The sequence below is a fragment of the Bos javanicus genome, chromosome 2 (assembly GCF_032452875.1).
Source record: "Bos javanicus breed banteng chromosome 2, ARS-OSU_banteng_1.0, whole genome shotgun sequence".
In the NCBI taxonomy this organism is placed as follows: Eukaryota; Metazoa; Chordata; class Mammalia; order Artiodactyla; family Bovidae; genus Bos; species Bos javanicus.
In genome coordinates, this window is record NC_083869.1 from 79,959,135 (window position 1) to 79,986,401 (window position 27,267).

The window sequence follows — 27,267 nt, forward strand, 5'->3', positions numbered from 1 at the left end:
ATCTATATTTTCATGAAGCGTGGGCTACTAAGGGCTTTTGAATATTTCCTTAGGACTTGCTAATTTTTAAGCTGTTGCTTTGGTTGCTTTCAGAGGACAGATTCTTGTCTCATACACGCTGCCTCACGTTCTCTCCAGTGTTGCTGCTGCTTCTCTCTCTGTTTAGAATTGCGTTGGCCATTGTTAATAGCAGAGGCTTAAGCGTAATTTATATGTGTGAATAGCATTTTGAATAAAAACAAGGATATTAAAAATGGCAGAATCCCACCCATGGTCAGAGAAATGTATTAAAGAAAACGTTACTGAAGTATAAAGTTGTTAGGACATAAATCATAAAATGAACGCACTTAAGGCAATGGCACCCCACTCCAGTACTCTTGCCTGGAAAATCCCATGGACGGAGGAGCCTGGTAGGCTGCAGTCCATGGGGTCGCTAAGAGTAGGATATGACTGAGCAACTTCACTTTCACTTTTCACTTTTCATGCATTGGAGAAGGAAATGGCAATCCACTCCAGTGTTCTTGCCTGGAGAATCCCAGGGACGGGGGAGCCTGGTGGTGCCGTCTATGGGGTCACAGAGTCGGACACGACTGAAGTGACTTAGCAGTAGCAGCAGCTGTTTAAGATTACTTGATACGGGTGAGTCCTTGCTATCTGGTTACTCATTACCTGAAACATGGATATAAGGAAGGAGGAAATGTGAAAATGTCTCTGGGTGTTTCTTGGGCATCTGTCCTAAAACAAATAGAAAATGGTGTATAATGCTTTGTACATTTTCTTCCTTTTCAGAGTGTAATACGATTGTCATTATAATAGTATCCTATCTGTGGTTGTATCTCACAGGCATAGATCAAGTAGCATAAATGTATCTTCAGATTTGAAAATTTGTCATTTTAAAGATTGTTTCCTTGCTGTTTGCATATATCTGGCATTGACCTTGAACAGAAAATTTTGGCTGAAAATACAGAGGTTGAGTTTGAATAAATTTGGCTGGGGATCTGTTAGTTGTAAGCTTTCCTTCTCTTGGCCTCTCCTCACCTGTCTTGCTGTTGCTTTCATTTTTCCTTCTTTTTAGGCACCCTGGTTGTGTATTGTTTCACTCGCTTCATTCTTCACCACGTGTTCAAATCCTACTCATCTTTCAGGACGCATCCAGAGTACACCTGCATTTTGAAGCCGTTTCCCAAAAGCCCACTTGGTGGTTCTAACATGTATTTTCCATAGCATGCATTATGTCAGAGTTGTATGGACTTTATTGTATACTGTCTTATATATTTCATTAATTGTTTCCGATTTAAGTATTGGACAAGAGGGAGCATCTTTTGAGCAGGGACTAAACAGTTATAATTATTTTCTTGTCTCAAGATCATGGGTCTTAAAATCTGTCCAATATGTGTGTTTATCTTTTGTATGGTATACATTATGAAACATCCACGAGAACAAGAACCTTAAAAATATGATAAAGACCTATAAATAGAAATTCTAATATTTTATATCCATATTCCATTGGCTTATCTTAGGCATGTCCTGGGATGCCCACATCTCACTTTGGAGACCTAGAGTTAGGGATACATTAGAGACACAGGAAGTATTTATTTTTAGCTTTCAGCTGTTTTCTGCTGGTTGTTAATGAATTTTCTACCTGTCCAAAATAAAACTCAAGGCAATAGTGTATGTTTTATATCTAGTTAGGGAATTTCAGTGGAGAAGGTGATGGCACCTCACTCCAGTACTCTTGCCTAGAAAATCCCATGGACGGAGGAGCCTGGTAGGCTGCAGTCCATGGGGTCGCGAAGAGTCAGACATGACTGAGCGACTTCACTTTCACTTGTCACTTTCATGCATTGGAGAAGGACCTGGCAACCCACTCCAGTGTTCTTGCCTGGAGAATCCCAGGGACAGGAGAGCCTGGTGGGCTGCCGTCTATGGGGTCGCACAGAGTTGGACACGACTGAAGCGACTTAGCAGCAGCAGCAGCAGGGAATTTCAGGGATGTATTAGAATAAGATAGGTTATGCTTGGACAACAAGCCTTCACACCTTAAGACATAACAGAGTGCAAGTTTGCTTGTCACTGGTACCAGAGTCTGATGGGGAGTCAGATGGCTGTCCTCAGAGGCTGTCCTCTGAGTGGTGACTCATATTCAGGCTGTAGTTGTAGCAACTGGAAGACATGGCTTTTAAGTTTGCTGTTGGAGGTAGCGAGAGAGCATGGTCAACCCTTTCCTCATTGGTTGATGTGTGGTCACATAGGCCCAGCCTCCTGCAAAGGAAGCTGGGAAATACACCCAGGAAGTAGAAGATAGAATGGGATTTAGTCAATATGTGTCATGGCCTCCTATTTGCTAGGATAATCTGTTCATTTCACTAGGGTTATTGCTGTTTAATAATTCAACTCATGGTTTACCAAGTAAAGCAAGTTTCTGCATGAATTTAAACATGAATTCAGTAGTATAATTTAGAAAGAAAATAAGTCCTCTTAAAGTACTGTCAAATATTTCCCTTGTAATGATTATAATCACTGTGGATTTTCACATTTCCATTTGAATCTTATTTGAATGCATTTTAAACTACAAAAGTAAAGCTGTTCACTCAATTTTCATGTTTCTGTTGTTATTTCTTTCCTTTTTTTCCACTCAGCAGAGACTAGTGGTTTATTCGTTTACTATGAACAAAGTTTATAGTAGTGTCCAATTTCATTGCAGTTGTTTACAGAAGTAGTTAATATATGAATATTTGAAGATGTGTGTAAATGCTTTGATGGTTTATGCCAGTAGATCTGTCTTTGGTCCAATTCCCATATTATCGATTTTCTTGGAACAAATGTGTTTATTGAGAATTTTAGAAAATTAAATGCTGATCTCATCTGTGTTAATTCACATATTCCCCTGTTGAGAATTGTGGCAAAATGGTCTGACCAGCTTTGAAACTTAAGCCAGTGTAGTGTTAATTTTTTTGGATTCAACTCTTCTGAGAATGAATGAATAAAAATTAGTTTCCTTTACATTGTGGAATTTAAGTTGTGTTTAAGGACAACTTTAGTGAAATTCTTTTTCCAAATATGAGTGTAGTCAAAGGTGTAAGGTGAAGAAATATTAAAATTTTAAGATGGATGCAGAAGAATTTTAATACTACTTCTGACCAGTAAATTTTAATTTTAAAGCAATCATATTAATTTTCATGGTGGGAAAACTGAAAACCATAAATAAATAAATAATGTCACTCCCAATAAGTAATGTCACTCTGTAGTTTCATCATATAATATAGATAATATATTACTTTTTAAATTTTATTTCTAGTTTGTAACAGTCATTCTCTTGTTAACTTTGGTCATGATTAAGTACTTTGCAAAAATGCTATGGTATATCCTTTACATACTTTTCTTGGGTCTTCTTGATCTGGAAAAATACAGTTGTTTTTGGTAAACAGTTTTATTGGATATAAAGATCTTAAGCATGGCCTTTACTAGCATGGGAGATGAGTGCAATTGTTCGATGGCTAGCACATTCTTTAGTGCTGCCTTTCCTGGGAATTGGGATGAAGATTGACCTTTTCCAGTTCTGTGGTCACTGCTGAGTCTGCAGATTTGCTGACATATTGAATGCAGCTCCTTGATGGCATCATCCATTAACGTTTTGAATCACTCTACTGGAATTCCATCACATCCACTAGCTTTATTAACAGCAGTGCTTCCTAAGTCCCGCTTGACTTTGCTGTACAGGATATCTGGCCCTGGGTGGCTGAGCACACCATCGAAGTAATCCGGTTCATTTGGATCTTTTTTGTACAGTTTTTTCGTGTATTCTTTCAATCTCGATCTCTTCAGTGTCTACTGTACCCATAGATATGATTAAAAATCATTGTCAATCAACTCTTTGCAAACATAAAATAGAACATTAAAATATCATTAGTTAAATTAAAATAGAATTCTGTTTAACTGTTAACCTAGATGCACACTTGCATACTGAGGGTTTTGTGCTCACTCTTCTCTCTGCTTGGAATGCCGCAGCCCCTGCAGTGTGTGTGTATCTCTCTCTCTCTACAAGTCCTCCTCCCTCACCTTCCTTGAGTCTTTGCTCACATGCTACCTTCTTAATGGGTCCTTCCATTGTTATCCTTTCTAACAGTTTCATCCTGGTCTCCTTTTCTGTTCTGCCCCAGCATTCGCCATCCTTCTTGCTTGCTTTGTTTCTCTCTTTTACCAACTTCTGGTACATTATACTTTACTTAGTTTCATTATTGCCTGCCTTCACCTTCACATCACCCAGAGAAGCTTGGGTCCATGTTCATTGCTATATTCTCAGTGGCTGACACATATTAAACAGTCTGTAATATCAGTTAATTAGGTTAAATAAACCTTTAATCACATGTTCAGAAATTTCTGATGTTCTAGGAATTCATATCAAAAGATGAAGCTAGACTGTAAGGACTCTGCTTGGATATCTCAGCTTGCTATTTAGTAACTGATCCAACCAGTCCATTCTGAAGGAGATCAGCCCTGGGATTTCTTTGGCATGAATGATGCTAAAGCTGAAACTCCAGTATTTTGGCCACCTCATGTGAAGAGTTGACTCATTGGAAAAGACTCTGATTCTGGGAGGGATTGGGGACAGGAGGAGAAGGGGACGACAGAGGATGAGATGGCTGGATGGCATCACTGACTCGATGGACGTGAATCTGAGTGAACTCTGGGAGTTGGTGATGGACAGGGAGGCCTGGCGTGCTGCGATTCATGGGGTCGCAAAGAGTTGGACATGACTGAGTGACTGATCTGATCTGATCTGAGCTGAAAAAAGAAAAAAGAGGGAAAATTTTCAAATGGTATAGTTTTAAAATTTAGGAGCCACCTTCTTTGGGACTCACACCAGGGAAGAGAAAACAGTAAAATTATTCAAGTACGAGATATGAATATAATAATGATAATATTATGTTTAAATGTTCACAGATGAACTTGTGCTGTCAGTAGACTTATTGTTGGTCGTTTTGAGTTGTGAATGCTAACAAAGAATTTGTGAATGGGAAATAATTTAATTCTAAGGTTCCTTTCAACTCTGAAATCCTATGAGTATATGATCTTCCTATTTAAGAAATGTGGAATGTATTTTAGGAAAACTTTCATTAGAAAAAAATTTTTTTTAATGTTACTGATTTTTTAAAATGTTAGTTGGTTCAGTTGTTTAGAATAACTAGGTAATAGGTTGTATATGTGCGTCCCTGGTAGCTTATCTGGTAAAGAATCTGCCTGCAAAGCAGGAGACCCTGGTTTGATTCCCGGGTTGGGAAGATCCTCTTGAGAAGGGATAAGCTACCCACTGCAGTATTCTTGGGCTTCCCTGGTAGCTCAGATGGTAAAGAATCCACCTGCAGTGTGGGAGACCTGGGTTCCATCCCTGGACCGGGAAAAATCCCCTGGAGGAGGGCATGGCAACCCACTCCATTTTTCTTGCTTGGAGAGCCCCCATGGACAGAGGAGCCTGGCGAGCTACAGTCCATGGGGTCGCAAAGAGTCCGACACAACTGAGCGACTAAGCACAGCACAGGGTGTATATGGGACCATTTGATTCTTTAGTTTCTGAGGTCACAGTCTACGTTAGGGAAGTTGAAGATTAGTTAACATATCTAGATTTAAAGTCTAGTTTTGCCCTTTTCTGACTTCATTGTCAGTTGGGCACTTGTGACAGACTTTTCTGTATTGGGGTGGAGATGTACCTGCAAGGTCTTGTTTACGTGGAAAAGAAGGCAGATCTCCAATTCTCTTTATAGAGATAACTTTCAAGAAGTGAGTCTTATTAACTCTCTTTGAGTTACTGGTGACCAGAATTTGTTTATTATACTCTGGAAATCTTAGTGAATGGAATAGTACATTTTCACAAGCACACACCTAATTTTTTAGCGTCTCCATAAAAGCATGTAAGGAAAGAGTCCTCTTGGAATTGGCAAGAAAGAAGAATATTGGAGTTTTTCAGAAGAGATGGGATGTTTTGAGGTGTTTGGGTGATGGGTTAGAGGAAAGCATAGAATTAGGAATGAACAGATATAGAATCCATGTCAACAGTCACCCATTCAGAGTTTCTCTTTACATAACATGAGGTGGGGCAATAGTCTTGAGGTTTCTCTTAACTCAGTGTTGCTATGATTTTTAAACTGTAGTCTTTTACTTCTGATAAACCTATGTCTATCTGCTTGCACACTGAAGGTTTTTCTAGATTTGTGAATTTAGAATGTTACAGTTTTAAGTGAATAAATGAAAAATTTCTGGGAAATTGCCATTCTTAGCTGTACTTTAAGTGAGCTCATATATTTTGAGGGAGGTCTGTCTATCTACCTACTTGTCTATCCTCCCCGCTCCAAAAAAAAAAAAAACACAGAAGAACTTTACAGGTATCCATGGATTTTAGTCACAGCAGTGCCAGTATTTGGTCTTTTATCTAATTTTTTTATTGGAATATGGTTGCTTTGTAGTTTTTAGTTCTGCTGTACAATGAGGTGAATTAGCTTTATATATACATTTAAAGATATGTGAAGAGTATGGATGGGAACTAACTGTTTTATCTCCTCACGTTGAAAGGTGATTGAAAGCAGCTTACTGTTTTACAGTTAATATTTTAAAATGATAGCTTTCGTAAAGCCAGAGCAGGTTGGATTTTTTTTTTTTTTTTTTTTTGAGCATAAGCCACCTGTTCTCCTTGCTTGGCCCTGTAATAAACCTTTCCTTTGCTTTAAAAAAATAGAAAAAAAGCAAAGGAAACAGAAATAATGAGACCAAAGCAAAAGTTAATACCATGCTGTCCTCTATGGTTATTGAACTTGGATTTTTCATTTCCTGGTGGTCAAAACAAAAAGAGGAATATGATCAGTTACAAAATTCTTTTTGCACACAAGATCAAAGTACTTGAGTTGCTCAAGAGAAAAGTTTTCCTTACCAGTTAGTTTTAAAAGAGATTTTGAAGTCTTACGGGACTTTCAAAGTGAAGGAGAGCATCTTGAGCAACACCTCCCAAAATTTCTCTGCAGAAAATAATGTAGTGAATTTAATATGGCTGCTTTTTCTGTCACTTCACTAAGTAGAAGCAGAGGACATAACACCAAAACACAGTTTTGCAAAAGCAAGTCTGTAAGACACTGAAGTCAGCGATTAGTTATCCTTGGCTGCTCCACAGGACCCCCACAGAATTCCATTACATCTGTGGAGGGTGGGGAAAGGGTAGCGAGGCATCAGCCCCCCAGGTGATTCTAATGTGTGTCCAAGGTTGAGAACCACCAGTACAGGTACCTAGGTTATTGATGGTTAGGCTTGATTCAGAAATACAAGGAACAGATAGATTGCAGTTTCTCCCTCAGGACAATTTTGTATGTTCCTTTATTTGTTTTCAGTTTTTTCATAACTGGGCTTTGAATTAATGGTGATCTGCTGACAGAGATGATATTCTTTGGAAAGAGCCCAGAATACATGTGCCCTGTTGTCAGGAAAAGATAGAGCCTTAATTTGGAAATAAGGTTGTCATTATTTTATGAAAATTGAGGAAGCAAAGCAAGGCTCATTTAAATAGGTGGCTGCTTCCTCTCTGTAGAGTTGTGGGCTACAGACATGACAAATAGAAGATTCTCTGGATTGGAACTAATTTACAATTATGCTTAAGCAACCATGAAGGGTATAGGAATGGTCCCAGTCTTTGGGTCTGGGGAGTTACTGCAGAGATTGATATTTCCTCAGTTAGTAGGTATTTGAAGTACACGTATCTGGAGAGAGCAGTCGTGTGTGTGTATGTTTAACCTTAAACAGTAAGTTTAGGGACCATAGGTCTCAATGGCAAAAAAGACACATGAAAAAGGGACAGAGGGTGTGACTATAGCTTTTCTAAGTAGTCTTGTAACCAGTTTAAGTTTCAAAGATTTGATGTGTGGAGTCTTTGAAGATTTATTGGTTTATTCATCTGACAAAAATTTTGAGTGCCCCACCTCTGCCTGTCCCAGTGCTTTTCTTGGTGTAGAAACCCTGCTCTGAAGAACATAAATTCCAGAACAGTGAAACTCCATTCCTTCTTCCAGTGGAGTCTTTTGCTGGGGGAGCTGAAGGGGACTCTGCTGGGTGACTCTGAACAGAGTCAGGGCTGTGGAGGGAGAGCCTTGAACTTGATGGTTTGGATGGTAAGGATAAGCTCATTTTCATCTACATGTCCTCTGATGCTGGGTGTGTGGTTCCTGGTGGGTTGTACCCTCTTGATAGATATTGGCTGTAGAATCTGAGAAGCACATTATGATAATCATGATGATTTGCTCAAGGGGGTCCTTGCAGAGGGACTATACTTATTCTGGAGAGGAGCGGGACTATCAGTTGAGGGCTCTGAGAAGCAGTAGGAGCAGGATCTCTTCATCAGGCAGTTCTGGAAATGATTCTGGTTGCTTTTGCCTCTTAGTTCAAGAACTGCAATAACAAGGTCTTAGAGTGTTACCAGGGCAAATATAATCATGCTTTGTCTTTCTAAAGCAGAGGATTTTAGATGACCATTTGCATGTCTTTAAACAGAATCTATATGGATTAACATTAGGGAGAATTGCTGGATAGTAAGAAACTTAAATAAAAAATTTCAACTAGAAAATATAGTGTAGAGTCCCAGTTCTCTTCAACTTTCTTTTCTAAGTATTTTAAATCCATAAGTCTCTTTCTTTGTAAAGATGTGAATGTGCAGTCACATATACATACCTGAATAACATTTCTTTTAATTTCTCCCTAACTTAGTTACAAATAGTTGGTAAACTTGGAGTTTGGAAATGCCATGCAGTGATTCTGTCAATTTCTTACATGGCTAGGAGAGAAGACTATGTTAGGATTCATCTCACAAATTTATTCTGACCATATACCGTGTATCATCCGCTTGAGATGATGAATCATAATTTCTGCTCTCAAGGGAGAAAAGCAAAAAAAAGTTCTCCAGAAATTTAAACCACATACAATAGATATACAGATGGGATTTTTTTTTTTCCTAATTTTATTTTATTTTTAAACTTTACATAATTGTATTAGTTTTGCCAAATATCAAAATGAATCCGCCACAGGTATACATGTGTTCCCCATCCCGAACCCTCCTCCCTCCTCCCTCCCCATACCATCCCTCTGGGCCGTCCCAGTGCACCAGCCCCAAGCATCCAGCATCGTGCATCGAACCTGGACTGGCAACTCGTTTCCTACATGATATTTTACATGTTTCATTGCCATTCTCCCAAATCTTCCCACCCTCTCCCTCTCCCACAGAGTCCATAAGACTGTTCTATACATCAGTGTCTCTTTTGCTGTCTCGTACACCGGGTTATTGTTACCATCTTTCTAAATTCCATATATATGCGTTAGTATACTGTATTGATGTTTTTCCTTCTGGCTTACTTCACTCTGTATAATAGGCTCCAGTTTCATCCACCTCATTAGAACTGATTCAAATGTATTCTTTTTAATGGCTGAGTAATACTCCATTGTGTATATGTACCACAGCTTTCTTATCCATTCATCTGCTGATGGACATCTAGGTTGCTTCCATGTCTTGGCTATTATAAACAGTGCTGCGATGAACATTGGGGTACACGTGTCTCTTTCCCTTCTGGTTTCCTCAGTGTGTATGCCCAGCAGTGGGATTGCTGGATCATAAGGCAGTTCTATTTCCAGTTTTTTAAGGAATCTCCACACTGTAGGTTTGTAGGCAACGCTGTCTTTGAACAATGGGAATCACTGAGGATTTCCAGAAGAGAGTGTTTGGCAGGGACAGTGGGGACAGAAGAGGAACTGACAGGGAGATAAAACAGGAGACATAACTGATCTTGCTCCTGGGAGGGGCTTGGCTTCTTTAGCACACCAGTGAGAAATAAAGCCCTTAGAGACTGGCTTCTGGGTGGGTGACCTGCCTGATTTTGACCCCTTGGGCCAGAAACCAGTAGGGATGTACATGAAGGACGTTTTTAAGTGCTTCATGTTTTAGTCACTAAGTGGTGTGACTCTTTGCGACCCCATGGACTGTGGCCCACCAGTTTCTCTGTCCATGGAATTTCCCAGGCAAGCATACTGGAGTGGGTTGTCATTTCCTACTCTAGGAGATCTTCCTGAGTCTTAAGCTTATACTCTGTAATAAAAACAAACATACCCTGGCACTCTGCATAGCTTTTAGGGACCCAGTATTTGTATCCAGAGCACCTGGGGCATGGTCTCATCTCATCAGAATCTTTTGTCCCTATGCCGCTCACCTGGGAGGATTTCTGCTGTCTTCCAGGACTTTATTCTTAGTATTTCAAAGTTTAGTTTTTTAGGATGAAGTCTTTATCAGAAGACTTTTTGTCCTTCAGTCATATGGTAATGATACTAACTGCCCGCTTGCAGATCTGAGTCTTTCTCTCAAATATCCATGTCATCTGTGAATGTGGCATTTCAAGGCAGTCATTTCCTTGTGGCCACTTTGCAGACACTGTGACCTAGCTTTAGAATCTTGAAAGCAGATGTGTCATGCCCTGTGTTTTAAGTCCATTCTGGAGCTGTGCTTTCTGTGTGCTGCAGTGATAACGAGAGTTGTTTCAGACCCCTTTCTGAGTGTTAGGGCACTTTGTGGGTATCAGCATTAAATCTTCCTCCAGCAGTAGCTCAAAGCATTGTTGCTTCATCATCCCCTGCCTCAAGTGGGGGCCAGAGAAGTTTGTGGAGGAGGGAGTGACCTGCTCGCGTTTTAGAAGGAGGAGGGTTGTGGGGAAGCCAGCCTACAGACAGAGTGGCATATGGTATTTTTGGTTTACCCATTCTTACGTGGCCACTTTGAAGCCATTTTTGAAAGGCAGATATTTTAGCATAAAACGCACACACACATAAAAGTTAACCGAATACTGTACAGAGCAGACTTTCTGGCATCTTACGAGCCTGCCTTATGTTATTGTTGAAACCCCTTCCTTGTGAAGGGGAGCAGAGGTAGAGTAAGGAGGGAGTGGGTGTGAAATCTGTCTGGGAGCCACATCCAAGCAAAGGGTAGTCATCCTTGGTCAGCTTCTCAGAGAGGGCTGTCAGTCACCCCAAGCCCAGAGCCTACTCATTCTCTGAGGGGGCTTCTATCTCATTGGTCTGTTTCGTAATCCTCTGATTTCCTCCCTTTATCTTAAGTTTCTTTTTAAAATTGAGACATGGATTTGGCCATGTAATTTTTTTTTCCCCATTTGGAAATTCAGAAGAAAGGTTTCTGCATTTTGTCTTTGTCCTAAATTTGTAAACCTTATTGGAATAGGTACATATTAAACTCTGGTGGATTGTGGGCCAGCAGAGCCCCTTAGTATCACTCCAGTTCAGTCCAAACCACTGTGAAATCCTCATCATGTGTTCAGTACTTGTGTCTGGTGCCTAAGCAAAATAAATGCATTATACTTAAAATCGCCGTGCTCCACAGGATCATAGTTTTGGAAGACAGGAACGATACAACCTAGCTTTGAGAAGCTTTGTCACAGAAACATGTAAAATCAAGAAGTTAAACCTGGATGCAGTGAGATCAGAGGAGAAAGTCATGTCAATGAAAAATGGCCTCAGTTTTTGACAGTGTTGTATCAAGATGGCTTGTGAAAAGTGTCTTATTTGGATATAGAAAACCCCTCTAAGAGTTACCAAAGCTCAGGCCAGAAATGAAGAAGTCATCTAAGGCAATAAAAAACTAGTGATGGAGAGGAGAGAAAGGGATAGATTTGAAGGGTATACGGAGTACCTGCATGAAATAATCAAATAAAATTTTAACTATCTTTTTTTCTCTAGTATTGGCTTCCCTCAAGCTTTAGGAAATGGATTTCTTGTTGTTTTTTAAGTAAGCCACATAGACCAAGTGACATGTCCTCAAATGACTGAATTATTGTCTCATTAGATAGTATGTGATTTCTCTAAACTGAGCGACCCGAGGGTGGGGATGACCGCATTTATATTCCTCTGCCTGGAACACTCCATGGCATGTAGAATGCTTACTGAATTAACGAGTACTAAATTCTCTTAAAATTATTTCCCAAGATATTTCTTCCTTTACAATGTCATGATATAAATTTAGCTAATTTCAGGACGTTTCATTATTATTATTATTTTGCCAATTCACTTTCTTTTCTTCACAGCAATATACGTAAGCTCGGGCAATTGCATTGTATGTACATGGTGATCTATGTGTGTGTATGTGTGTGTACATGTATCTCTTGGTAACCAGGAATCTTAATCTTAATATTGGATAGGCCAAAAAGTTTGTTGAGGTTTTTTCTGTAAGATGTTATCGGAAAACCTGAATGAACTTTTTGGCCAACCCTATATTTGCTGATTTCACTGAATTGTGTATCCACTCTATGAAATGGTGGTGGATCTCTCTCTTCAGATGTGAGTCGATTTGTGAGCTTGATTCTGTAACATGCAATCTTAGCCCCATCTGGCCTTTCCGTCCTTTATTTAGATCCTGCGGCCTCTCTATAAGGGGCACCTTCTGCCAGGTCTGTTAGGCTAGAAAGCTAACAGCTTCTTCAAAGCTTTCACTGCTGCCCACTCCCTCTCCTCTGTGCTTTTTTTTAAAAATACAAAACAGATGTACTTGGGGTTCCTGTTCAGAGGCCGTCTCTACTCACTGTGTTCCATGTTAACCGCAGCCAGATTTCTCTATACTTCTTCAGTACGGGGTACCATGCAGGGTGCTCAGCACAGCATCTTCCAGTGTGGATAGCTGTCCCTGTGTTTCTCTTCCCCTCTCTCTTACTGGAGGGAAGCTGAGACTCCACCTCACGTCATTGTATCCTGTGTATATACCTGGCAAAGGGGACTATCAAAGTTAGATGATGCAGAGTGTGTGACATTTGAATGTTGAAAAGTTAACTTTACTGAACAGTCTTAATTGTTTGGTTTGTGGATGTGGAGTGCTTTAAATCAGAATGTGTGTTTCAGTGTTTAACAAAGACACACAGAATGGCATACGAAGTGGCACATTTTTAGGCTTCTAGTCAGTAGGGAACACCTATCTCAAAACTCAGCATTTTGAGAACTTGAAGTCATTCTGTTTACTTTAATGAATAAAACATTAAGTTCTGAGGACAATTAGGAAGGCCATGGGAATAACTTCTCTTGGAATCCGTTCAGTTTAGTCACTCTGCTGCTGCTGCTGCTAAGTCGCTTCAGTCATGTCCGACTCCGTGCAACCCCACAGATGGCAGCCCACCAGGCTCCCCTGTCCCTGGGATTCTCCAGGCAAGAACACTGGAGTGAGTTGCCATTTCCTTCTCCAATGCATGCAAGTGAAAAGTGAAAGTGAAGTTGCTCAGTCATGTCCGACTCTGGCAACCCCATGGACTACAGCCCACCAGGCTCCTCCATCCATGGGATTTTCCAGGCAAGAGTACTGGAGTGGGGTGCCATTGCCTTCTCCGGTTCAGTCACTCAGTCATGTCCAACTCTTTGCAACCCTGTGGACCACAGCACGCCAGGCCTCCCTGTCCATCACCATCTCCCGGAATTTACTCAAACTCATGTCCATTGAGTCAGTTGGATGAGATGCCATCCAACCATCTCATCCTCTGTTGTCCCCTTCTCTTCCTCCTTCAATCTTTCCCAACATCAGGGTCTTTTCCAGGTCTTTTTCAGTTCTTCACATCCGGTGGCCAAAGTATTATTAGAGTTTCAGCTTCAACATCAGTCTTTCAGGACTGATTTCCTTTAGGATTGACTGGTTGGATCTCCTTGCAGTCCAAGGAATTCTCAAGAGTATTCTCCAACACCACAGTTCAAAAGCATCAATTCTTTGGTGCTCAGCTTTCTTTAAAGTCCAACTCTCACATCCATACATGACTACTGGAAAAAACAAAGCTTTGACTAGATGGACTTTTGTTGGCAAAGTAATGTCTCTGCTTTTTATTATACCGTCTAGGTTGGCCACAGCTTTTCTTCCAAGGAGCAAGTGTCTTTTAATTTCATGGCTGCAATCACCATCTGCAGTGATTTTGGAGCCCCAAAAAATAAAGTCTGTCACTGTTTCCACTGTTTCTCCACCTGTTTGCCATGAAGTGATGGGACCAGATGCCATGACCTTAGTTTTCTGAATGTTGAGTTTTAAGCCAACTTTTCACTCTCTTTGACTTTCATCAAGAGGCTCTTTAGTTCTTCACTTTCTGCCATAAGGTGTCATCTGCATATCTGAGGTTATTAATATTTCTCCCAGCATTCTTGAGTCCAGCTTGTGCTTCTTCCAGCCCAGCATTTCTCATGATGTACTCTTCATAGAAGTTAAATAAGCAGGGTGACAATATACCGCCTTGATATACTCCTTTCCTGATTTGGAACTAGTCTGTTGTTCCATGTCCAGTTCTAACGGTTGCTTCCTGACCTGCATACAGATTTTTCAGGAGGCAGGTCAGGTAGTCTGGTGTTCTCATCTCTTTAAGAATTTTCCACAATGTGTTGTAATCCACACAGTCAAAGGCTTTGCTTTGGCATAGTCAATAAAGCAGAAGTAGATGTTTTTCTGAAACTCTCTTACTTTTTTGATGGTGCAACAGATGTTGGCAATTTGATCTCTGGTTCCTCTACCTTTTCTAAATCCAACTTGAACATCTGGAAGTTCATGGTTCATGTACTGTTGAAGCCTGACTTGGAGAATTTTGAGCATTACTTTACTAGCGTGTGAGATGAGTGCAATTGTGTGGTAGTTTGAACATTCATTGGCTTTGCCTTTCTTTGGGATTGGAATGAAAACTGACCTTTTCCAGTCCTGTGGCTACTGCTGAGTTTTCCAAATTTGCTGGCATATTGAATGCAACACTTTCACAGCATCAACTTTTAGGATTTGAAATAGCTCAACTGGCATTCCATCACCTCCACTAGCTTTGTTTGTAGTGATGCTTCCTAAGGCCCACTTGACTTCACATTCCAGGATGTCTGGCTCTAGGTGAGTGATCACACCATCGTGATTATTGGGGTCATGAAGATCTTTTTTGTATAGTTCTTCTGTGTATTCTCGCCACCTCTTCTTAATATCTTCTGCTTCTGTTAGGTCCATACCATATCTGTCCTTAAGTGTGCCCATCTTTGCATGAAATGTTCCCTTGGTATCTCTAATTTTCTTGAAGAGATCTCTAGTCTTTCCCATTCTGTTGTTTTCCTCTATTAGTTTGCATTGATCACTGAGGAAGGCTTTCTTACCTCTTCTTGCTATTCTTTGGAACTCTGCATTCAAATGGGTATGTCTTTCCTTTTCTCCTTTGCCTTTTGCTTCACTTCTACTCATACCTATTTGTAAGTCCTCCTCAGACAACCATTTTGCCTTTTTTGCATTTCTTTTTCTTAGGGATGGTCTTGATCACTGCCTCCTGTACAGTGTCACGAACTTCAGTCCATAGTTCTTCAGGTACTCTATCATATCTAATCCCTTAAATCTATTTTTCACTTCCACTGTATAATCGTAAGGGATTTGATTTAGGTCATACCTGAATGGTCTAGTGGTTTTCCCTACTTTCTTCAATTTAAGTCTGAATTTGGCAATCAGGAGTTCATGACCTGAGCCACAATCAGCTCCCAGTCTTGTTTTTGCTGACTGTATAGAGCTTCTCCATCTTTGGCTGCAAAGAGTATAATCAGTCTGATTTTGGTATTGACCATCTGGTGATGTCCACGTGTAGAGTCTTCTTTTGTGTTGTTGGAAGAGGGTGTTTTCTAGGACCAGTGCATTCTCTTGGCAAAACTATTAACCTTTGCCCTGCTTCATTCTGTACTCCAAGGCCAAATTTGCCCATCACTCCAGGTTTCTTGACTTCCTACTTTTGCATTCCAGTCCCCTATAATGAAAAGGACATATTTTTTGGGTGTTAGTTCTAGAAGGTCTTGTAGGTCTTCACAGAACCATTCGACTTCGGCTTCTTTAGGATTACTGGTCAGGGCATAGACCTGGATTACTGTGGTATTGAATGGTTTGCCTTGGAAACGAACAGAGATCATTCTGTCGTTTTTGAGATTGCATCCAAGTACTGCATTTCAGACTCTTGTTGACTCTGATGGCTACTCCATTTCTTCTAAGAGATTCTTGCCCACAGTAGTAGATATAACGGTCACCTGAGTTAAATTCACCCATTCCAGTCCATTTTAGTTCACTGATTCCTAAAATGTCAACGTTCACTCTTGCCATCTCCTGTTTGACCACTTCCAATTTGCCTTGATTCATGGACCTAACATTCCAGGTTCCTATGTAATATTGCTGTTTACAGCATCGGACTTTGCTTCTGTAACTGGTCACATCCACAACTGGGTGTTGGTTTTGCTTTGGCTCCGTCTCTTCATTCTTTCTGGAGTTACTTCTCCACTGATCTCCAGTAGCATACTGGGCACCTACTGACCTGTTTTTTGCCTTTTCACACTGTTCATGGGGTTCTCAAGGCAAGAATACTGAAGTGATTTGCCATTCCCTTCTCCAGTGGACCACATTTTGTCTCTTGGAATAGGTATTTTTAACCTGAAGTTTGAGTTGCCTATAATAAAGTCATAAAAAACCATGATGTTGGTTGTTGGTGGTTTAGTAGCTCAGTCATGTCCTACTGTTTGCAGCCCATGGACTGTAATCCACCAGGCTCCTCTGTCCATTGGATTTCCCAGGCAAGAATACTGGAGTGAGTTGCCATTTCCTTCTGCAAGGAATCTTCCCAACCCAGGGATCGAACCTGGGTCTCCTGCATTGCAGGCAGATTCTTTACCAGCTGAGCCACCAGGGAAGCCATAAGTTGGTTGAAATAAGCTATTTTGCTAAAAAGCTTGGAAACGATTGTGTTGGGAGTTTGTTTAAATTAAATTTACCCTAAGCAAAAAAGGCTATTTTTGTAAATAAATACCTGTGTCCTTACTTTTATGAGAGTTGGGAAATGAAAGGTTATTTGTTAGTATTCTTTTGTTAAAAGAGATGCTACAAATACTTTGAGGGCTTATTGAATTTGCATTAAGAGCTCAGTTGTCTGGGTTTTTCCCTCTCAAATCAGGTGTGTTTTGTTAATTTCTGGATAGAGGAAATAACACAATTTCCTCTTGTTTTCTGTGTTCTTCCAGCCTCTGTCCTTGCATATAGATGTGACATACCTGTCTTCTGTGACATACTTTACTCAGCAGAAGTTGTGTTCCCCACCCCCTCTTTTTTCTTTTTAGGGAATTGATCATATGTTTCTTACCATCTCCCACACCTTTTTTTTTTTTTTTTTAATGAGGAAATCTGTTCAGATCTATTTACAAGTCAGTGGAAAACCAGGGAAGACAGGCTAGAATGCTTGCTTCTTGTGCTGTTTATTATTTTATCATATTCATTGAAAGGATATCCTGTGTAATGGTAGAAGTTAGATATCAAAAATATAGGCAATGTGGAGCTCTACACAGAACTCAGGATTCTGTGTAGAATGAACTTTTTATCGTTGTGTCGTTGTTTTCGATAGAATCTTTTTAAGAGTGGGAGTGGATTAGAAGGAGAAATAAGTGTGGTTCAACTGGAATTCTTCTAGTATGAATAGCATTAGGCACCTTAATGTTCTTCTACACCTCTTTTTTGGGGGGGATTTAATGTCTTTCCTGTTTGATTTTAAGCTGTTAAAAGACAGATTCTCTTCATCTTTTCCCAGAACCCTCACAGTGAGTATGATGCCTCTCAGCTTGGGGGTGCCTGGGAACCTCACCCTTGTGGATGTTCTTGCTCTAACCTCCGCGTACTCTTCCATATTAGTTGTTAGGGGCCCTCATTCAAGATAGAAGAAACCAACCACACTTCATTAATTTGCGAGATAAGGCCCTTCAGCAGCAAAGACTGATAAAGTGGAGTCAGCCTCTGTGCTTTTAACTGCTTGCCAAGTCCAAGCAGGATGCTGGCCCTGTGAAGCTTTCCCCTGTGGCCTCTCATGCTCAGGACACCATTTGCAGAAGGAAGTCCTCAACAGCACAAGGGATTACTGCTAAGTTCCAAAGAGCAGCTTCTAGGGCCTGAAGGCAGATGTTTCCTCCTCAAGGCCTTCATATCTTAAGTCCAGTCCTTTTCCTTCCTGACATAATTTAGTCTTTTTAAACCTCTTACCTACTTCCTAATGTCTGTCTTCAGTACCTGGCTGTTGCAATTCACCTTTGTAAATGAATCACCCCTTGGCTCAGTCCACCTTCACATCCCTCTCCAGGAGAAGGAAGGTGTTTGTTCTGTTGAGGGACACTTAGCCAGCTGACCCTGGGCTCAGTAGAACTGAGGAACTCCATCATAATTTTGACAGTGGTTGGGGCCATGGGGATGGGAAAATGTGAGCATGCCTCAGAGCTTCTTCCATCGCAAGAGGATTGTAAATAAAATTCCTAAAAATCTTGAACAACTACCCTTTAAGTGCTCTTTGCTGTTTGTTGTGGATTATATAGCATATCTAGCACGTGAACTGGAGAAGGAAATGGCAACCCACTCCAGTGTTCTTGCCTGGAGAATCCCAGGGACGGGGATTCCTGGTGGGCTGCTGTCTATGGGATCGCACAGAGTCAGACACGACTGAAGCGACTTAGCAGCAGCAGCAGCAGCACGTGAACGGGTGAATTAAAGAGCTTTGTTTGTAAATTCTAATACTTAAGGAGAAGAATGTCTGGTGTAATTACACAGGGATTTCTGTTAGTCCTTAGAACGTTACAATACCTATGAACCATTTTATTCACACAAAACGTTCTAATGCTATGGTTTTTGTCCCTTTAGTGGTTATGCTTGACTGTCCAGAAAATATTTTTGAGTGACTCATTAAAAAATAATGAGAGACCTAGTGTACATTGAGGTTGACTCAGTCTATGAAAATTTGCAAAAATACTCTGTAGTCTGTTTTTTGAAAGCCAGTGTAATTCTAGAGAGGAAGAAGAACCTTTTTGTGTCCATTTGTTATGTCTTATTTTAAAACCTGACTTTTGAGCCTTATTTGATGTCTTAACTGTGTCACTTCAGAACAGATGTCATTTTAAAATGATTCATCCCTGATGAGATTTCTGTTTTGTACCTAATAGAAACAAGCCTTTTAGGATATAAGAATGCATATGAACTTTAAAAAGTAAGTATTGATAAATATTTTTTTAAAAATGATTGAAGTTAATGAAGTTTCACCTTTAATCTGCCATATGTCATGCCATGACATAACAGCCTTCTTTTCATTGAGTTGCCAACTAGGGAAATCTTTGAGTTTAGGTGAATAAAGAGAAAAGACAGTGAAATGTACTTCTCTCTCTCTCTTTTTCTGACCAGTTGTTTTGGCATGGTATCAGTTCAGTTCAGTCGCTCAGTTGTGTCCAACTCTTTGCAACCCCATGAATTGCAGCACGCCAGGCCTCCCTGTCCATCACCAGCTCCCGGAGTTCACTCAGACTCACGTCCATCGAGTCCGTGATGCCATCCAGCCAACTCATCCTCTGTCGTCCCCTTCTCCTCCTGCCCTAATCCCTCCGAGCATCAGAGTCTTTTCCAATGAGTCAGCTCTTCGCATGAGGTGGCCAAAGTACTGGAGTTTCAGCTTTAGCATCATTCCTTCCAAAGAAATCCCAGGGCTCATCTCCTTCAGAATGGACTGCTTGGATCTCCTTGCAGTCCAAGGGAATCTCAGGAGTCTTCTCCAACACCACAGTTCAAAAGCATCAATTCTTCGGCGCTCAGCCTTCTTCACAGTCCAACTCTCACATCCATACATGCCCAAAGGAAAAACCATAGCCTTGACTAGACGAACCTTTGTTGGCAAAGTAATGTCTCTGCTTTTCAATATGCTATCTAGGTTGGTCATAACTTTCCTTCCAAGGAGTAAGCGTCTTTTAATTTCATGCCTGCCGTCACCATCTGCAGTGATTTTTGGAGCCCCAAAAAATAAAGTCTGACATTGGTTTCCACTGTTTCTCCATCTATTTCCCATGAAGTGATGAGACTGGATTCCATGATCTTCGTTTTCTGAATGTTGAGCTTTAAGCCAACTTTTTCACTCTCTACTTTCACTTTAAGCAAGAGGCTTTTTAGTTCCTCTTCACTTTCTGCCATGAGGGTGGTGTCCTCTGCATATCTGAGGTTATTGATATTTCTCCCGGCAATCTTGATTTCAGCTTGTGCTTCTTCCAGCCCAGCGTTTCTCATGATGTACTCTGCATATAAGTTAAATAAGCAGGGTGACAATATACAGCCTTGATGAACTCCTTTTCCTATTTGGAACCAGTCTGTTGTTCCATGTCCAGTTCTAACTGTTGCTTCCTGACCTGCATATAGGTTTCTCAAGAGGCAGGTCAGGTGGTCTGGTATTCCCATCTCTTTCAGAATTTTCCACAGTTGATTGTGATCCACACAGTCAAAGGCTTTGGCGTAATTAATAAAGCAGAAATAGATGTTTTTCTGGAACTCTCTTGCTTTTTCCATGATCCACCGGATGTTGGCAATTTGATCTCTGGTTCCTCTGCCTTTTCTAAAACCAGCTTGAACCTCTGGAAGTTCACGGTTCACGTATTGCTGAAGCCTGGCTTGGAGAATTTTGAGCATTACTTTACTAGCGTGTGAGATGAGTGCAATTGTGCGGTAGTTTGAGCATTCTTTGGCATTGCCTTTCTTTGGGATTGGAATGAAAACTGACCTTTTCCAGTCCTGTGGCCACTGCTGAGTTTCCCAAATTTGCTGGCGTATTGAGTGCAGCACTTTCCCAGCATCATCTTTCAGGATTTGGAATAGCTCAACTGGAATTCCATCACCTCCACTAGCTTTGTTCATAGTGATGCTTTCTAAGGCCCACTTGACTTCACATTCCAGGATGTCTGGCTCTAGGTGAGTGATCACACCATCGTGATTATTGGGGTCGTGAAGATCTTTTTTGTATAGTTCTCTGTGTATTCTGCCATCTCTTCTTAATATTTTCTGCTTCTGTTAGGTCCATACCATTTCTGTCCTTAAGTGTGCCCATCTTTGCATGAAATGTTCCCTTGGTATCTCTAATTTTCTTGAAGAGATCTCTAGTCTTTCCCATTCTGTTGTTTTCCTCTATTAGTTTGCATTGATCACTGAAGACTTTCTTATCTCTTCTTGCTATTCTTTGGAACTCTGCGTTCAGATGCTAATATCTTTCCTTTGCTCCTTTGCTTTTCACTTCTCTTCTTTTCACAGCTATTTGTAAGGCCTCCCCAGACAGCCATTTTGCTTTTTTGCGTTTCTTTTCCATGGGGATGGTCTTGATCCCTGTCTCTTGCACAATGTCACAAACCTCATTCCATAGTTCATCAGGCACTCTATCTATCAGATCTAGCCCCTTAAATCTATTTCTCACTTCCACTGTATAATCATAAGGGATTTGATTTAGGTCATACCTGAATATATATATATATATATATTTTTTTTTTTTCCATCTTACTTCCTTTTAGCCTATCCATGTCTTCATATTTTAAGTTTGACTTCAATAGGAAGCAGCAAATTGGGTTTTGTTTTTATATCCATTTTAGCATACTCTGCCTTTTGATTGGAGTATTTTGTCCATTAACATTTAGTGTGATTATTGATGTGCTTGAATTTAGGTTTACCATTTAATAATATACTTTCTGTTTGTTCCCTGTTTTTCTTCTTGCCTTCTTTTATTATCTTTGGATAATTTGAATTTGTTTTTAGAATTCATTTTAATTCTTTTGTTATTTTATACCTCTGTGTTATTATTTTGTGATTGTTCATGGTATAATGTATATCCTAAAGTTTTCAAGATCCATACATAGTTAATGTTGTACTGCTTTATGTAAAATGCAGAAACCTTGCCATCATTTAGGTCCATTTATCATCCATTTCCCTCCAATTCTGTTCTTTTTTTCTTTCTCATAATCTTGCCTTTTTACTTCACAGTATATATATGTCCCCTTCACGAAGGGAATGGCAACCCACTCCAGTATTCTTGCCTGGAGAACCTTGCACAGAGGAGCCTGGCAGGCTGCAGTCCATAGGGTCGCAAAGAGTCGGACACGACGGAAATAATTTAGCACGCACGCATGCATACATATGCCCATTGCTGTTTATTTTGAAGAGAGGCTTACTTTTGTTCTGTCTTCTCTTGGATTGTTAGGAATGCTTACCTATGTTGTGGCTATGTAGGAATAAATGTATTTTTGTAAATATGTTAATTTACTGTGCTTTTTTAGGCACACCTCGGAGATATTGTGGGTTCAGTTCCAGACTACCTTAGTAAAGTGACTATCTCAATAAAGCAAGTCACATGAATTTTTTTGGTTTCTTTGTATATATGATAGTTATGTATACCCTATACAATAGTCTCATAGTGAAGTATGTAATAGTATTAAATCTTAAAAAATGTACATACATTAAATAAACTATATGAAACAAAAAGTTATAACTGACATCAAAGATCACAGATCACATGTCACCTTAACAAACATGATAATAATGAAAAAGCTTGAGATATTGCGAGAATTATGAAAACATGGCATAGGACAAGAATGGAACAAAGCTTTCCAGGATAAAAAGTTATAGTTACTTGTAACAAGTATAAAAACTTATTTTCCCTGAAGTTTTTCTTTAAGATGTGGGATGAATGTTTCACAGATGAGCATAACACTAATTTAACTCAGTGTTATTTTCCAAGCAAGTGAATGTTTCTGAGTTAAGAATATGAGGCAATCATAGGTGTACAGGTATCTGCAATGGTATTTTACAAGAAAGGCCAGCATTGTGCTTCTCCTTTGGAGAAGGCTGTGGCACCCCACTCCAGTACTCTTGCCTGGAAAATACCATGGATGGAGGAGCCTGGAGGGCTGCAGTCCATGGGGTTGCTGAGGGTCAGACATGACTGAACAACTTCACTTTCACTTTTCACTTTCATGCATTGGAGGAGGAAATGGCAACCCACTCCAGTGTTCTTGCCTGGAAAATCCCAGGGATGGGAGAGCCTGGTCCTTAAAAGCCAGCAAATAAACAAACAGACCTCAAGGATACTATGCAAAATACACCACCCATAATTCCCTTTCTTTCTTTCCTTCTCTTGCATGTCCTTGCTGTGGACCTTGGTCCTTAATGGGATTTAATATGAAGTTAGAAATTGGTGGCACACTTATAGGTTAGGAGTTTTTTTAGAAAGCACTTTATATTTTTGTTGTTGTTGCTTAATTTTAAAAGCATGTTGTTTTTAGAGGTGAATCAGAGCTAGAAAGTGGAGAAATACTTAAGTTTTGCAGGTCTCAATGTGGATGAGAATTTTGAGACAGAGCTGTTTTAAGAGGGTTAAATTCAGAAGCAGAATTTCCTTAGTGTAATTTGAAAGTATTCTAGGATTCAGGATTGAATGAAAGGAAGTACCATTTTGAGAGTTCTTGAAAAAAAAAGATAGAAACAGAAAGGTAGAAAGAGTCATCTAAGTCTAGGAAAGTTTCCTAAGACGAAATTTGTTCTGTGTAACACTTTGGCTAGAGGAGATGACAAACTAGAAGTTTTCAGAATGGATTAGACTGCTTTAGAGAATGGTTCCTCAAGCACCTCATTAGGAGAGCCAGAGGGACTGAGAAAAAGGGGTCTGCTTGAGAGAACATGGGTGGGCTTCCCTGGTGGCTCAGCTAGTAAAGAATCCACCTGCAATGCAGGAGACCCTGGTTCAATCCCTGGGTGGGGAAGATCTGCTGGAGGAGGGAACAGCTCCCCACTCCTGGAGAATTCCATGGACAGAGGAGCCTGGCGGGCTACAGTCCATGGGGTCACAAAGAGTCAGACGTGACTGAATGACCTTCACTTTAGGAGAACATAAGCTTTAGGTGGTGGTGGTGGGGGTATATTTGGTGTCACACCATCTTTTCTGCTCCCTGAAATAGGTGAAGGAAACGTAGAAAGAAAATGATAGGGTGAGGAGCTTGGAGTTTTGGGCAGGGACACCCTGATGCCCACGAAAGCAGGACCACAGCAGAGATTCCCATTCTGAACAGAAATAAAATGGTGAAAGAATATAAATACTGGCTAGATAATTTTGAACATGCAACTCAATCTTCTGCTCTGACAGAACATGATAGATGAGCCCCAAATCTAGCTTCCAAAACCTATAAACAATAGATACAACTGCTGGCAAATGTGCAGCAAACATGCTCGATGTTAATGGAAGGTTGACTCTCAATGAACAGCTGTTTAGCTGATCTGGAAATGAAGGGGGGACTTGCATTCAAACGTCAGGCTGTCGCTATTCTTAGAGCTCAAGTAGAGGACAGAAGAAATAGATGAAGCCCTGCTCTTGATGTGGTGCGATGAAGACCATGTTTGCCCCTTAAGTTATCATCATTATAGTGCAGTAAACCATTCATTTTTGTGTGTGGTAAATCACAATGCTGACATGCTTACAAAATAATGTGAAGCATATGGGTCACAACTGTTTTTAAGTAAAAACTGCTTTAAAGATTTATTTAGGTTCCTTAATTATAGAGTGGTTGGGAAGGCTGGCATGTGGTTTCAGTTTAGTTACAAATGTTGGCTGTGGTGATGGGTACGTGCTAACGTTGCCAGAGAGAGAGTAAGATTGAACATTGCCAGAGAGAAAGAGAGTATGGTTGGGAGGGGAGCTGGTGTCCTGGCCCCCCTGTGTTATTTTTTTAAGTGAAGTCAAGATCTTGTGTTTATACTAAGTAAGTCAGATGGCATTATGCTCTGCTTGAGGTGGATGTTGCTAGTATTCCGGGCCAGTTTTCCCGGTGTGTGAGTACTTTAATTGGTAAATTTTCATGGCAGTTTGAAATCATTGACTCTTCAGAAACCTGACAGAATAACCATCCCTTTTAGCCTTTAAACCCACTAGATGTATCAAGCCCAGGTTGGGGGACAGCAGTTAACGATTCTGTCTAGATAGACAAGAGGAAAGTAAGTGTTCTACCTGGGTGTTTTGATGGGAAATAAACCCATGTCAGAGTCATTTGGTGATCTTCTGAGCCTGTGTGTGTGTGTTTGTGTATACACATGCATATATGTGTGCAGTCACAATCACATGTGGTTAATCATGTTAGAAGTAATTTTGCATCATTTGGGATCTAACGATGGTAGAATATATAAAGCTAACTTGCAGTACTAGGAACCTGGGGAAAGACCTGTGTTAATCCATGAAGAGGTCAGCAAATATATCAATATATGATTGGAAGAGTTCATTTGTATTTGGCGTAACATGCTTTCCTGCATTTCTTGCCAGTGGTGAAGATGACATTGGCTTTGCTGAACTATTGTCTTGAGGTGGGAGGGATGGGAGGGAGGAGGGGGCTAATAAGAAATCCAAGTAAAGCTTTCCTGCCCTGTCTGAAGGCAGTAGGAGATATGAGTTTCCTGCTTCATGGAGCTCAGTCCGTTAGGGGCTTTGTCAAAACTTGGAGAAGGTCCACTCATTCATTCATTCATATTTTGGTATAGACAATGTCTTATGTTTACAGCTCTGTGGAATGCACGAAAGTTAATTACACAGAAAGGCTGTGCCCCCAGAAGCTTACACTCTGGTAGGGGATAAGAAGATGTCTGCATAACTAATTATAATACAGAAAGACATTAGACATTTATTGAGGACTTAGTCACTTTTAAGGTGCTTTCATACAGTTTGATTTAATTTTCTGAGCTAAAGTACAGGGCTACATTTCTTTATTTTGTACCTGGAGAAATCAAAGTTCAGCCAAGGTGAGTGACTTGCTCCAGGTCCTGTAGGTGGTAAGTTGTTGGTCTGGGGCCCATAGAATCCTGTCCATCCTGGATGCCGTCTGCCTCCAGATTCACTGTTTTTTCCACTGTCCCAGGTTGCAGTGGGGCTTCCCAGGTGGCTCAGTGGTAAAGAATCTACCTGCTAATGCAGGAGACGAGGGTTCCATCCCTGGGTTGGGAAGATCCCCTGGAGAAGGAAATGGCTATCCACCCCAGTATTCTTGCCTGGGAATCCCCTGGACAGAGGAGCCTGGCAGGCTACCGTGCATAGGATCACAAAGAGTTGGACACGACTTTGTAATTAAACAACAACAACAACAGTATGTAATCACACAGAGGGTCTTACTTGCTTCTCACTTGGGAAATCAGGGAACGCTGGACAAGGATGAGGCCCCTGAGCATCCTTGGGGATGAGCAGGACACTGCTTATTCAGGGGATGGCTGAAGGGGTTTGAGGGTGAGGGAGGGAGGGCTGCTGGATGGAAAGAGATCAGTGTACATTGTTCACATAAGATTCAGCTCCTGGCAGATTGAAGGTGTTCAGTGCGTTGTCAGTATTAATGGCTGCACACACTTTTCTGAAGAAAAGCCCAAGTCTGTGATTGAAAGGCTGAATTGACACCCTTCCAAGTGTCCCAGCCTTTCACCGGGCTCCTTGCCTTAGATGGATCTCTCTTAGTGTACTCTTGTGGCCCTGTGATCTGTCCAGAACACAGAGGTGGTGTGTGCCAGTGGTCAAGAGCAGGGCTCAGTTTGGACTCCACTGCGTCATACTGCCAGTGTGACCTTGACACGTTCTGTCTTCACTTTGTGCCATGATTTCATCATCTGAAAATAGGATTAGTAATAATATATTCTAGTTGAGCTATTTCAAATCCTAGAAGATGATGCTATGAAAGTGCTGCACTCAATATGCCAGCAAATTTGGGAAACTCAGCAGTGGCCACAGGACTGGAAAAGGTCAGTTTTCATTCCAATCCCAAAGAAAGGCAATGCCAAAGAATGCTCAAACTGCCGCACAATTGCACTCATCTCACACGCTAGTAAAGTAATGCTCAAAATTCTCCAAGCCAGGCTTCAGCAATACGTGAACCGTGAACTTCCAGATGTTTATGCTGGTTTTAGAAAAGGCAGAGGAACCAGAGACCAAATTGCCAACATCCGGTGGATCATGGAAAAAGCAAGAGAGTTCCAGAAAAACATCTATTTCTGCTTTATTGACTATGCCAAAGCCTTTGACTGTGTGGATCACAATAAACTGGAAAATTCTGAAAGAGATGGGAATACCAGACCACCTGACCTGCCTCTTGAGAAACCTATATGCAGGTCAGGAAGCAACAGTTAGAACTGGACATGGAACAACAGACTGGTTCCAAATAGGAAAAGGAATACGTCAAGGCTGTATATGGTCACCCTGCTTATTTAACTTTTATGCAGAGTACATCATGGAAAACGCTGGGCTGGAAGAAGAACAAGCTGGAATCAAGATTGCCAGGAGAAATATCAATAACCTCAGATATGCAGATGACACCACCCTTATGGCAGAAAGTGAAGAGGAACTAAAAAGCCTCTTGCTGAAAGTGAAAGTGGAGAGTGAAAAAGTTGGCTTAAAG

The 27,267-nt window shown here is 40.7% G+C and overlaps 1 protein-coding gene across 6 annotated transcripts in view; it reads left to right on the forward strand.

Moving 5' to 3' along the window:
* The window catches only part of MYO1B (myosin IB), a 200,084-nt gene that overhangs the window by 70,130 nt on the left and 102,687 nt on the right, over positions 1-27,267 (forward strand). Inside the window, exon 1 of one of the 6 annotated variants that reach the window (XM_061440590.1) lies at positions 8,053-8,147. The exons of the other annotated variants lie outside the window; for them this stretch is intronic. The gene's annotated coding sequence lies outside the window, so the exon portion shown is untranslated. Of the gene's footprint in view, positions 1-8,052; positions 8,148-27,267 lie in introns of those variants that run through there. 6 annotated transcript variants of the gene reach the window in all.